The sequence below is a fragment of the Amblyraja radiata genome, chromosome 5 (assembly GCF_010909765.2).
Source record: "Amblyraja radiata isolate CabotCenter1 chromosome 5, sAmbRad1.1.pri, whole genome shotgun sequence".
Classification (NCBI taxonomy): Eukaryota; Metazoa; Chordata; class Chondrichthyes; order Rajiformes; family Rajidae; genus Amblyraja; species Amblyraja radiata.
In genome coordinates this window covers 49,342,496-49,352,384 of record NC_045960.1, presented here as the reverse complement: position 1 = coordinate 49,352,384, position 9,889 = coordinate 49,342,496, and positions in this window count along the sequence as shown.

Genomic DNA, 9,889 nt, shown 5'->3' with positions numbered 1-9,889 from the left:
ACCCACAGACGTGCTCGGTCTGCAGAGATTCCTTGGCTTGGTTAACTACTTGAGCAAATTTCCGGAAGTGGCGGCGCTGATTAGCAGCTGCGGCTCGCCTGCAGACCGTATGTCTTTTCCTTTTTTTAATTTTATTTTGTCTTGTTAGATGTATGTTTTAGTTTATTTTTAGTTGTGTATGCGTGGGGGGTGGGGGAAACTTTTTTTAAACCTCTTCGTTCAACGGAGATACGACCCTTGCCCTGTTCTTCTCCGTCTCCATCTGCGCTGAGGCCTAACATCGTGGAGCTGGCGGCCTCCAACTGCAATCGACCTTGAGGTTCCAGTGGCAGAGCCTGTGGACTCACCATCACGGAGCTGGCTGACCGGAGGCTGTGGTGACGCTGTGGCTGCGACCCGACCTTGGAGCTTCGGAGGCTTCAGCCGTGGGCCCAGTGGACGGTAACATCGGGAGGTCCCAGGTTGGTGACCGATTCTCGGGAGCTCCCACAATAACAGCTTCGTCCGTTGGACTGGAGGGTGGCAGTTTCGTCCGCCCCGGGTCGCGGAGTTTGAATCGGCCCGTTCGCGAAGCTTGGAATCGGCCGCGGGAGTTATCATCACCCGGCGGGAGCCTCAACATCGAGAGCCTCGATCGCCTCGATGCAGCAGGAGAACAAGCAAGGAAGGGATAAGACTTTTTGCCTTCCATCACAGTGAGGAGGTACCTGGAGACACACTGTGATGAATGTTTGTGTTAAACTGTGTTCATTGTGTATTTTGTTGCTTTTTTTGTCATGACTGCAAGGTACGCAATTTTGTTCAAACTATTGTTTGAATGACAATAAAGGATATTGTATTGTATTGTATTGTAAATCTATTCCGGACTTCAGTGAAATATCAGCCCCATAGCGCCAGCTTACACACAAAGACACTGCTTAGACCTGGCACGAGCAACAGCAGAGGGCGTTCGACACAGCAGATGTCTTGTGCTCCTAAACGACCGGTCACTCTGACTTGTGCCACTTCACAACATGGAATAGGCACAGCATGTTGCCTATGCCTCGCGCACTATGACTGACACACAACAACGATATGCCCAAATTGAGAAAGAGCTGTTAGCGGTTGTTTTCACCTGCAAGAAATTTAACAACTTTATCTTCAGACAAACGGTTACGATTGAAACTGACCACCATCTTTAACAAACCGATTCACGCCTCTCCAGGGCGCCTACAGCAGATGCTGCTGCAACTTCAAAAATATGACATTGTTCTGACCTACAAATGTGGTAAGGATATGGACCTGGCTGACACTCTCTCGCACGCACTCTGGAAGACCTGTGAGGGTCCGTCCTCGCCGGATGATGACTTTATCGTAATGACTGTCTTTTATTCCCTCATCCTGTAGGGAGGACTTGGTTGCTCACACTGCTGCTGACAGTACTCTACGGTCGCTTGCCTCCGTCATTATACGTTGGGGAACAGTTCGGGTCCAGTGATCACAATACCATTAGTTTCAATATAATTATGGAGAGGGACAAAACTGGACCTAGGGTTGAGATTTTTGATTGGAGAAAGGCTAACTTTGAGGAGATGCGAAAGGATTTAAAAGGAGTAAATTGGGACAGTTTGTTTTATGGGAAAGATGTGGAAGAGAAATGGAGTACATTTAAAGGTGAAATTTTAAGAGTACAGAATCTTTATGTCCCTGTTCGGTTGAAAGGAAATCGTAAAAATTGTAAAGAGCCATGGTTTTCAAGGGAAATTGGACACTTGGTTCGGAAAAAGAGGGATATCTACAATAGTTATAGGCAGCATGGAGTAAATGAGGTGCTTGAGGAGTATAAAGAATGTAAAAAGAATCTTAAGAAAGAAATTAGAAAAGCTAAAAGAAGATATGAGGTTGCTTTGGCAAGTAAGGTAAAAGTAAATCCGAAGGGTTTCTACCGCTATATTAATAGCAAAAGGATAACGAGGGATAAAATTGGTCCATTAGAGAGTCAGAGTGGCCAACTATCTGCAGAGCCAAAAGAGATGGGGGAGATATTGAACAGTTTCTTTTCTTCGGTATTCACCAAGGAGAAGGATATTGAATTATGTGAGGTAAGGGAAACAAGTAGAGTAGCTATGGAAACTATGAGGATCAAAGAAGAGGAAGTACTGACACTTTTGAGAAATATAAAAGTGGATAAGTCTCCAGGTCCGGACAGGATATTCCCTAGGACATTGAGGGAAGTTAGTGTAGAAATAGCAGGGGCTATGGCAGAAATATTTCAAATGTCATTAGAAACGGGAATAGTGCCGGAGGATTGGCGTACTGCGCATGTTGTTCCATTGTTTAAAAAGGGGTCTAAGAGTAAACCTAGCAATTATAGACCTATTAGTTTGACGTCAGTGGTGGGCAAATTAATGGAAAGAATACTTAGAGATAATATATATAAGCATCTGGATAAACAGGGTCTGATTAGGAACAGTCAACATGGATTTGTGCCTGGAAGGTCATGTTTAACTAATCTTCTTGAATTTTTTGAAGATGTTACTCGGGAAATTGATGAGGGTAAAGCAGTGGATGTTGTGTATATGGACTTCAGTAAGGCCTTTGACAAGGTTCCTCATGGAAGGTTGGTTAAGAAGGTTCAATGGTTGGGTATTAATGGTGGAGTAGCAAGATGGATTCAACAGTGGCTGAATGGGAGATGCCAGAGAGTAATGGTGGATGGTTGTTTGTCAGGTTGGAGGCCAGTGACGAGTGGGGTGCCACAGGGATCTGTGTTGGGTCCACTGTTGTTTGTCATGTACATCAATGATCTGGACGATGGTGTGGTAAATTGGATTAGTAAGTATGCAGATGATACTAAGATAGGTGGGGTTGCGGGTAATGAAGAAGAGTTTCAAAGTCTACAGAGAGATTTATGCCAGTTGGAAGAGTGGGCTGAAAGATGGCAGATGGAGTTTAATGCTGATAAGTGTGAGGTGCTACATCTTGGCAGGACAAATCAAAATAGGACGTACATGGTAAATGGTAGGGAATTGAAGAATGTAGGTGAACAGAGGGATCTGGGAATAACTGTGCACAGTTCCATGAAAGTGGAATCTCATGTAGATAGGGTGGTAAAGAAAGCTTTTGGTGTGCTGGCCTTTATAAATCAGAGCATTGAGTATAGAAGTTGGGATGTAATGTTAAAATTGTACAAGGCATTGGTGAGGCCAATTCTGGAGTATGGTGTACAATTTTGGTCGCCTAATTATAGGAAGGATGTCAACAAAATAGAGAGAGTACAGAGGAGATTTACTAGAATGTTGCCTGGGTTTCAGCAACTAAGTTACAGAGAAAGGTTGAACAAGTTAGGGCTTTATTCTTTGGAGCGCAGAAGGTTAAGGGGGGACTTGATAGAGGTTTTTAAAATGATGAGAGGGATAGACAGAGTTGACGTGGAAAAGCTTTTCCCACTGAGAGTAGGGAAGATTCAAACAAGGGGACATGACTTGAGAATTAAGGGACTGAAGTTTAGGGGTAACATGAGGGGGAACTTCTTTACTCAGAGAGTGGTAGCTGTGTGGAATGAGCTTCCAGTGAAGGTGGTGGAGGCAGGTTCGTTTTTATCATTTAAAAATAAATTGGATAGTTATATGGATGGGAAAGGAATGGAGGGTTATGGTCTGAGCGCAGGTATATGGGACTAGGGGAGATTATGTGTTCGGCACGGACTAGAGGGGTCGAGATGGCCTGTTTCCGTGCTGTAATTGTTATATGTTATTATATGTTATATGTTATTAACCGCAGCTGGCCAGACAAACACTACAACGTTATGCTGCCAGTTCGGCCTTTCTTTGCCGTCCTTGATGAGCTAGTGCTGCAGGATGGCATCATTGTAAAAGGATACAAGGCTGTGGTTCCTGCTTCGCAAAACACAGCAAGTATTTTAACGCTGTCCTCGCAGGGCACCCAGGCGCTGAAGCTACGGGCAAGAAACATGTTTTACTGGCCTGGCATGCCGAATACATCACCAGCAGTCCTGAATATCCACAGTCGAATGGACCAGCTGAGCAGGCTGTCAAGAGTGCCAAACAGCTCTGTCCGTACAGAGCTAATTCCGACGTGTTCCTCGATCTACTCAACTGACACAACATCCCACTTCTGACACCATGTTAAGCTTCTGCTGTTGGAATAACTTAAGTCACACACCGTGATTAAGATCCAAACACTTTATTAATGTTACAACATAGGTAACTATAGCACGTTACTCTAAAAGTGAAAGAGAAAGGGCAGGGAGGCTTTCTGTTAAACTAGTGGGCGTAGCTACAAAGTATGACCCATAACATGAATCACTGATCTACACATAGTCAGTGGATAAGTTACGCATATTATTCAGCCAAATGAGGGTTGACAATCACAATTAAAGTGAAGGCCAATTAACTGGGTTAATTTGTACTAAAGCTATATATATATATATATATATATTTGGCCTCCACTACTTTGGTCAACAGCAAACTCAGCTCTCTGATGGTTGCCAGAGAGTCAGCACATACAGTGCATTCTGAAAGTATTCAGACCCCTCCACTTTTTCCACATTTTGTTACGTTACAGCCTTATTCTAAAATTGATTAAAACATTGTTTTAATCATCAATCTACACACAATACCCCATTAAAAAAAAAGCGAAAACAGCTGTTTAGAAATTTTTGCAAAGTAATTTAAAAGAAATAACTGAAATATTACATTTACATAAGTATTCAGACCCTTTACTCAGTACTTTGTTGAGGCACCTTTGGTAGCGATTACAGCCACAAGTCTTCTTGGGTATGATGCTATATACTTGGCACCTGTATTTGTGTAATTACTCCCATTCTTCTCTGAAGATCCTCTCAAGCTCTGTCAGGTTGGATGGGATGCGTCAATGTATAGCTATTTTCAGGTCCCTCCAGAGATGTTCGATCGGGTTCAAGTCGACTGGTATTGGCCAAGTGTAGATTGTTTATTTCCTACTAACCAATTGTATTGCTTGTTAGTACTTGTTCCGCCTAAAATAGGCGATTTATATTACCAAGATCTTGCTTACGTAATTCAGTCTGAGTAGCTGCTAGTTACTGTAATGTCCTGCAGAACAATGCTGTAAGTGGATTTTAATAAATATGTGTTGTATCTTGTTGTGGGTACGACTCGACTCATTACACCAAGTGATGAACGGTGCCTGGTTTCCTCCAGACATGACGCTTGGCATTCAGGCCAAAGAGTTCAATTTTGTTTTCATCGGACCAGAGAATCTTGTTTCTCATGGCCTGAGAGTCCTTTAGGTGCCTTTTGGCAAACTCCAAGCGGGCTGTCACATGCCTTTTATTGAGGAGTGGCTTCCGTCTAGCCACTCTACCATAAAGGCCTGATTGGTGGTGTGCTGCAGATATAGTTGTCCTTCTGGAAGGTTTCCGATCTCCACAAAGGAACTCTGGAGCTCTGTCAGAGTGACCATCAGGTTCTTCGTCACCTCCCTGACCAAGGCCCTTCTCCCCCGATTGCTGAGTTTGGCCGGGTGGCCAGCTGTACGAAGAGTACTGATTGTTTCAAAGTTCTTCCATTTAAGAATTGCGGAGGCCACTGTGCTCTTTGGGACCTGAAAAGCTGCTGAAATTGGTTTATACCCTTTCTCAGATCTATGTCTCGACACAATCCTGTCTCGGAAGTCTACGGACAATTCCTTCATCTTCATGACTTGGTTTTTGCTCTGACGTGCACTGTCAACTGTGGGACCTTACATAGACAGGTGTGTGCCTTTCCAAATCATGTCCAATCAATTTAATTTATCACTGATGGACCCCAATCAAGGACATCTCAAGGATTATCAATGGAAATAGGATGAACCTAAGCTCAATTTTGAGTGCCATGGTAAAGGGTCTGAATATTTATGTAAATGTGATATTTCAGTTATTTATTTTTAATTACTTTGAAAAAAATTCTAACCACCTGTTTTCGCTTCTTCATTCTGTGTAGATTGATGATAAAAAAAAAATGATTTAATCCATTTTAAAATAAGGCTGTAAATTAACAAAATGCGGAAAAAGTGAAGGGGTCTGAATACTTTCTGAATGCACTGCACTTTAACAACATTTGAAAGATTGTGGGTGGAAACACGCATGAGAACTGCTCCAAAATGAATCCAGATCCTCAGTGATGAAGCCTTTACATTAAAACAACTACTGAAAATTAATGAGGTAATTAAAAAGTTCTAAATATGTTTAACACGATATACCTAAAACAATTAAAACATTTAACCAAACTTAATTAAATTGTAAATGATTTGTATTCTATGACTGTTCAACACTTAATTAAAATTATAATTACCTGGTAATTAGTTTCTTCTATCTTGTGATTAACAGTTTTATTTAATTTTACAACTATTTAATGTTAGAAGTAACTTGTTTCTTACTCATTCAGCAAACCTAAATCTTTTGAACACTGTGATTTTCTCCAAACATTTACATTGACAGTTACATTGCACAGAGCTCTTTACGAACGTCATTTAAAAGTTGAAAACAAGCAAACAGGATTCTCGACGATTGAAACCTTGAAAATACTTTCTGTTTTCAGGCAGTTAGCTTCAAAGTCTGATGTTATCTTACTATTGAAATTCTTTGTAATATTTATTTTCTTCCAGAAGGTGTCATCATCTTTTGCAGAAATAATTGAATCTATTCCTGATAGCATCTCTGGTAAGTGTAATCTGCGGGGGCTGACTTTGTAATGATTCATTTGAATGTAAGGAATTGATACAAGAATGTTCGAAAAGCAAAAGTTATGATTGCCTAGTTAGTGACCTCAACGTTTCACTATAGTCTCTGCTTTTCTAAACCTGTTGGAGCATCACATTCCATTTAGGGTTCAAATTGGTTCAAATGTAGGTTTCAAATTGTTTCATTTCTACTTAGAAACGTACAGAATTGTAAAAGAGGGACTACAGGATTGGATATAGTGTGTAAATGCTTCAAAACTGTTTGATATGAATACAATGATGAACTGAGCACCTATCTTCTTTCTTAATTTGCTGTCAAGCCTCTGGAATGATTGTTTGAAGAGTTATATTGATATTATAGAGTTTGAAGAGTTCTATTGAGGCAGAGTCCTACAGACTGCGAAGGGCGGTTGTAAATAAGCAAACTGTATAATCTGGAGTTCAAGATCATCTTTAATCAGTACCCTTATTATAGTGGTACAGCAGGTCATTAGTTGTTAGTTCATCATTACCGCTTCCAAGACTGACCAGTATAGGAAGTGGGTGTTAGTATGAATCATACATTAAGGTGGGGTTAGTGATGCTATTTCTACTATGATTGATTCACATGCAATAACCAATCTACATCCTTCCCCGTAAAGAGCGAATATAGTTAAACACACATGCAGCTTAGAATTCAAACATACTCGCCATATCTATCAGGCGATCTACTAATACAGCCCGAACACGTACAGACCAAGCCCTCTCCCCCTTCGCCAGAAAAGTTAGAGGGAGGCGGTGAACTCGGAAGTGAGAAAGCAGCAGGGGACACCCGTGGTGATTGACAGGGGGAGCATGCAGGAGAGGCAGTGTTGTCATAGCCGCCGGTCGTGGTGGAGTAAGGGACATGCTAGGACTAGTGGTGGCCACGGCAGCAGACGGCTGGAACAGTAGAGGTGGAGCGAAAGGATCGGCAGGTGGTGGGCGTGGTTCCTTCACAGCCAGCAAGTGTTGGCGGCTCCGACGGTACAGGGCACCATCGATGTCCACAAGGTAGGATCAGGGTTCTTTGGACGGGGCAACAACGCAACCTAGATGGGAATGTCCCACAGTAGTTTGCAAACGGATGACTTGGCCCGGCAGTAGAGGTTTAAGTGGTTTGCTGGACTTGTCATGTGATCGTTTTTGGATGTCGTGTTTCTCCTGGATGCGCTTCTGGATCGTGGCTGGCTTCAGCACCTGTGGCACCAGCAATTGGCAATTGGTATCGGTGGTCTTGTTGTGTTGGACATCAGGCGTTGGGCTGGTGAGCCCAGGACCCCGTCTCTAGCGTTGTTTCTGAGGTTTAAACGGTTGAGGTACACATCTGACTTGGCCAGGTGGGTGCGTTCCATTAGCTGTTTTGCGCTTCTGACGGCTCGTTCAGCGAGCCTGTTACTTTGTGGGTATTCGGGGCTGCTCGTGACATGGCGGATATTCCATCGTTTAGCAAAGTGTTTGAAGGCGTGACTGGTAAACTGTCTTCCCTTGTCGGTCTGCCAGCGGACAGGTGCGCCGAATGTGAAGAAGTGTTTCTGTAGCTTTTGAATGACCATTTCTTTTTTTTTCTTCTTTTTTTAAATGTTTTTAATTTATTGAACATGTTAAAAAATACAAACACAAATAAACTTGTAAGCAATAAAAAAAGAAAATAAAACACAAAGGAAGACAAACAAATAAGTAACTCAAATAATACAAATAATATCGTTCATGTTCAAAAGGGGTAAGAAGAAGTTTGAAAACTTTTCTGGTCCTACCCCCTCTTATTTTCTATACATTTTCATGGAAAAACAAAATAATGGGAACAAATGGACCCAAAATCTGTTGAACAGTCCACAAACAAGAAATAACCAAACAGAAAAGAAATCACATATATTATTGATATACAAAATGAATAATAATGGCCCTAACACTGAGCCCTGGGGCACCCCACACGTAACCTGCAGTAATTGTGATTTATGGTTTTGTATTTCGACATATTGTTCCCGGTTCTGTAGGTAGCTGGATAGCCATGATAGTGCGATGCCTCTAATGCCATAGCTTTGTAGTTTCTTTATTAATAACTCGTGGTCTACAGTGTCAAATGCTTTTTTAAGTCCAAAAAAATCCCTACTGCATGCTCTTTATTTTCTATTGCCTTAGTAATTTTTTCTATAAATTCAATAATTGCAAATGAAGTTGTTCTGTTAGCTCTAAAACCATATTGTTGTTCGTACAGTATGTTATGTTTGGTGATAAATTCGTCCAGTCTTGTGTAAAATATTTTGGAGAACTGTGGAAGCAATGAAATGGGTCTGTAATTTGAAAGTACATGTTTGTCTCCAGTTTTATATATTGGTATGACTTTAGCTGTTTTCATTTTGTTGGGAAATACACCGGTTTGAAGGGACTGATTACAAATGTGATCGAGGGCAGTAAATCAAGTTCGAACCAGTTAGAGTAGGAGTCGACCAGGACTAGATAATGTTTGCCGTGCCATTCGAAAATGTCTACTGCCAGCGACGTCCAGGCCGGTGTTGGTGGAGGCTGTTGTAGCAGGGGCTGTCTCTGTTGGTGCGGCGCCAGGCTGTTACAGATGGGGCAAGAGGCTGTCCTGTCCCGTATGTACTTGGCCATGCCGAGCCAGTAGAACATATTCTGTGCGTGGGCCAGCGTGGCATCGGTGCCTGGGTGGCCGCTGTGTGCCTCTTTGTAGTATTCGTCACGTAATGATGAAGGGATCACGACTTTGTGGCCCTTTAACTATGACACCGTCCTGTATTACCAGTTCATCACAGACTAAGAAGAAAGGCTGCACCTCCAGTGGTGTGCTGGATTGCCTGCCTGGCCAGCCTCTCTTGATTATGGATGAGAGTCGCTGGAGAGTGCCGTCGGCAGCTGTGTGTTCGGCTAGACGGCGCAATTGTTCCTTGGGAACGAAGTCAATGCTGAGAACCGTAAACTCGTCCCGTTCAATGGGGTGTCGTTCGCTGGATGCCTGTGGTGCGCGAGAGAGAGTGTCAGCAACATGCATGTATTTACCCTTTTTGTAAACAATTTTGAAGTTGAATCGCTGGAGTTGCATCATTGTACGCTGCAGATGTGCAGGTGCTGCGTGGATAGGTTTATTGAGGATGGTCACAAGAGGTTGGTGGTCTGTCTCGACTGTGAAAACATTCCCAAAGATAAA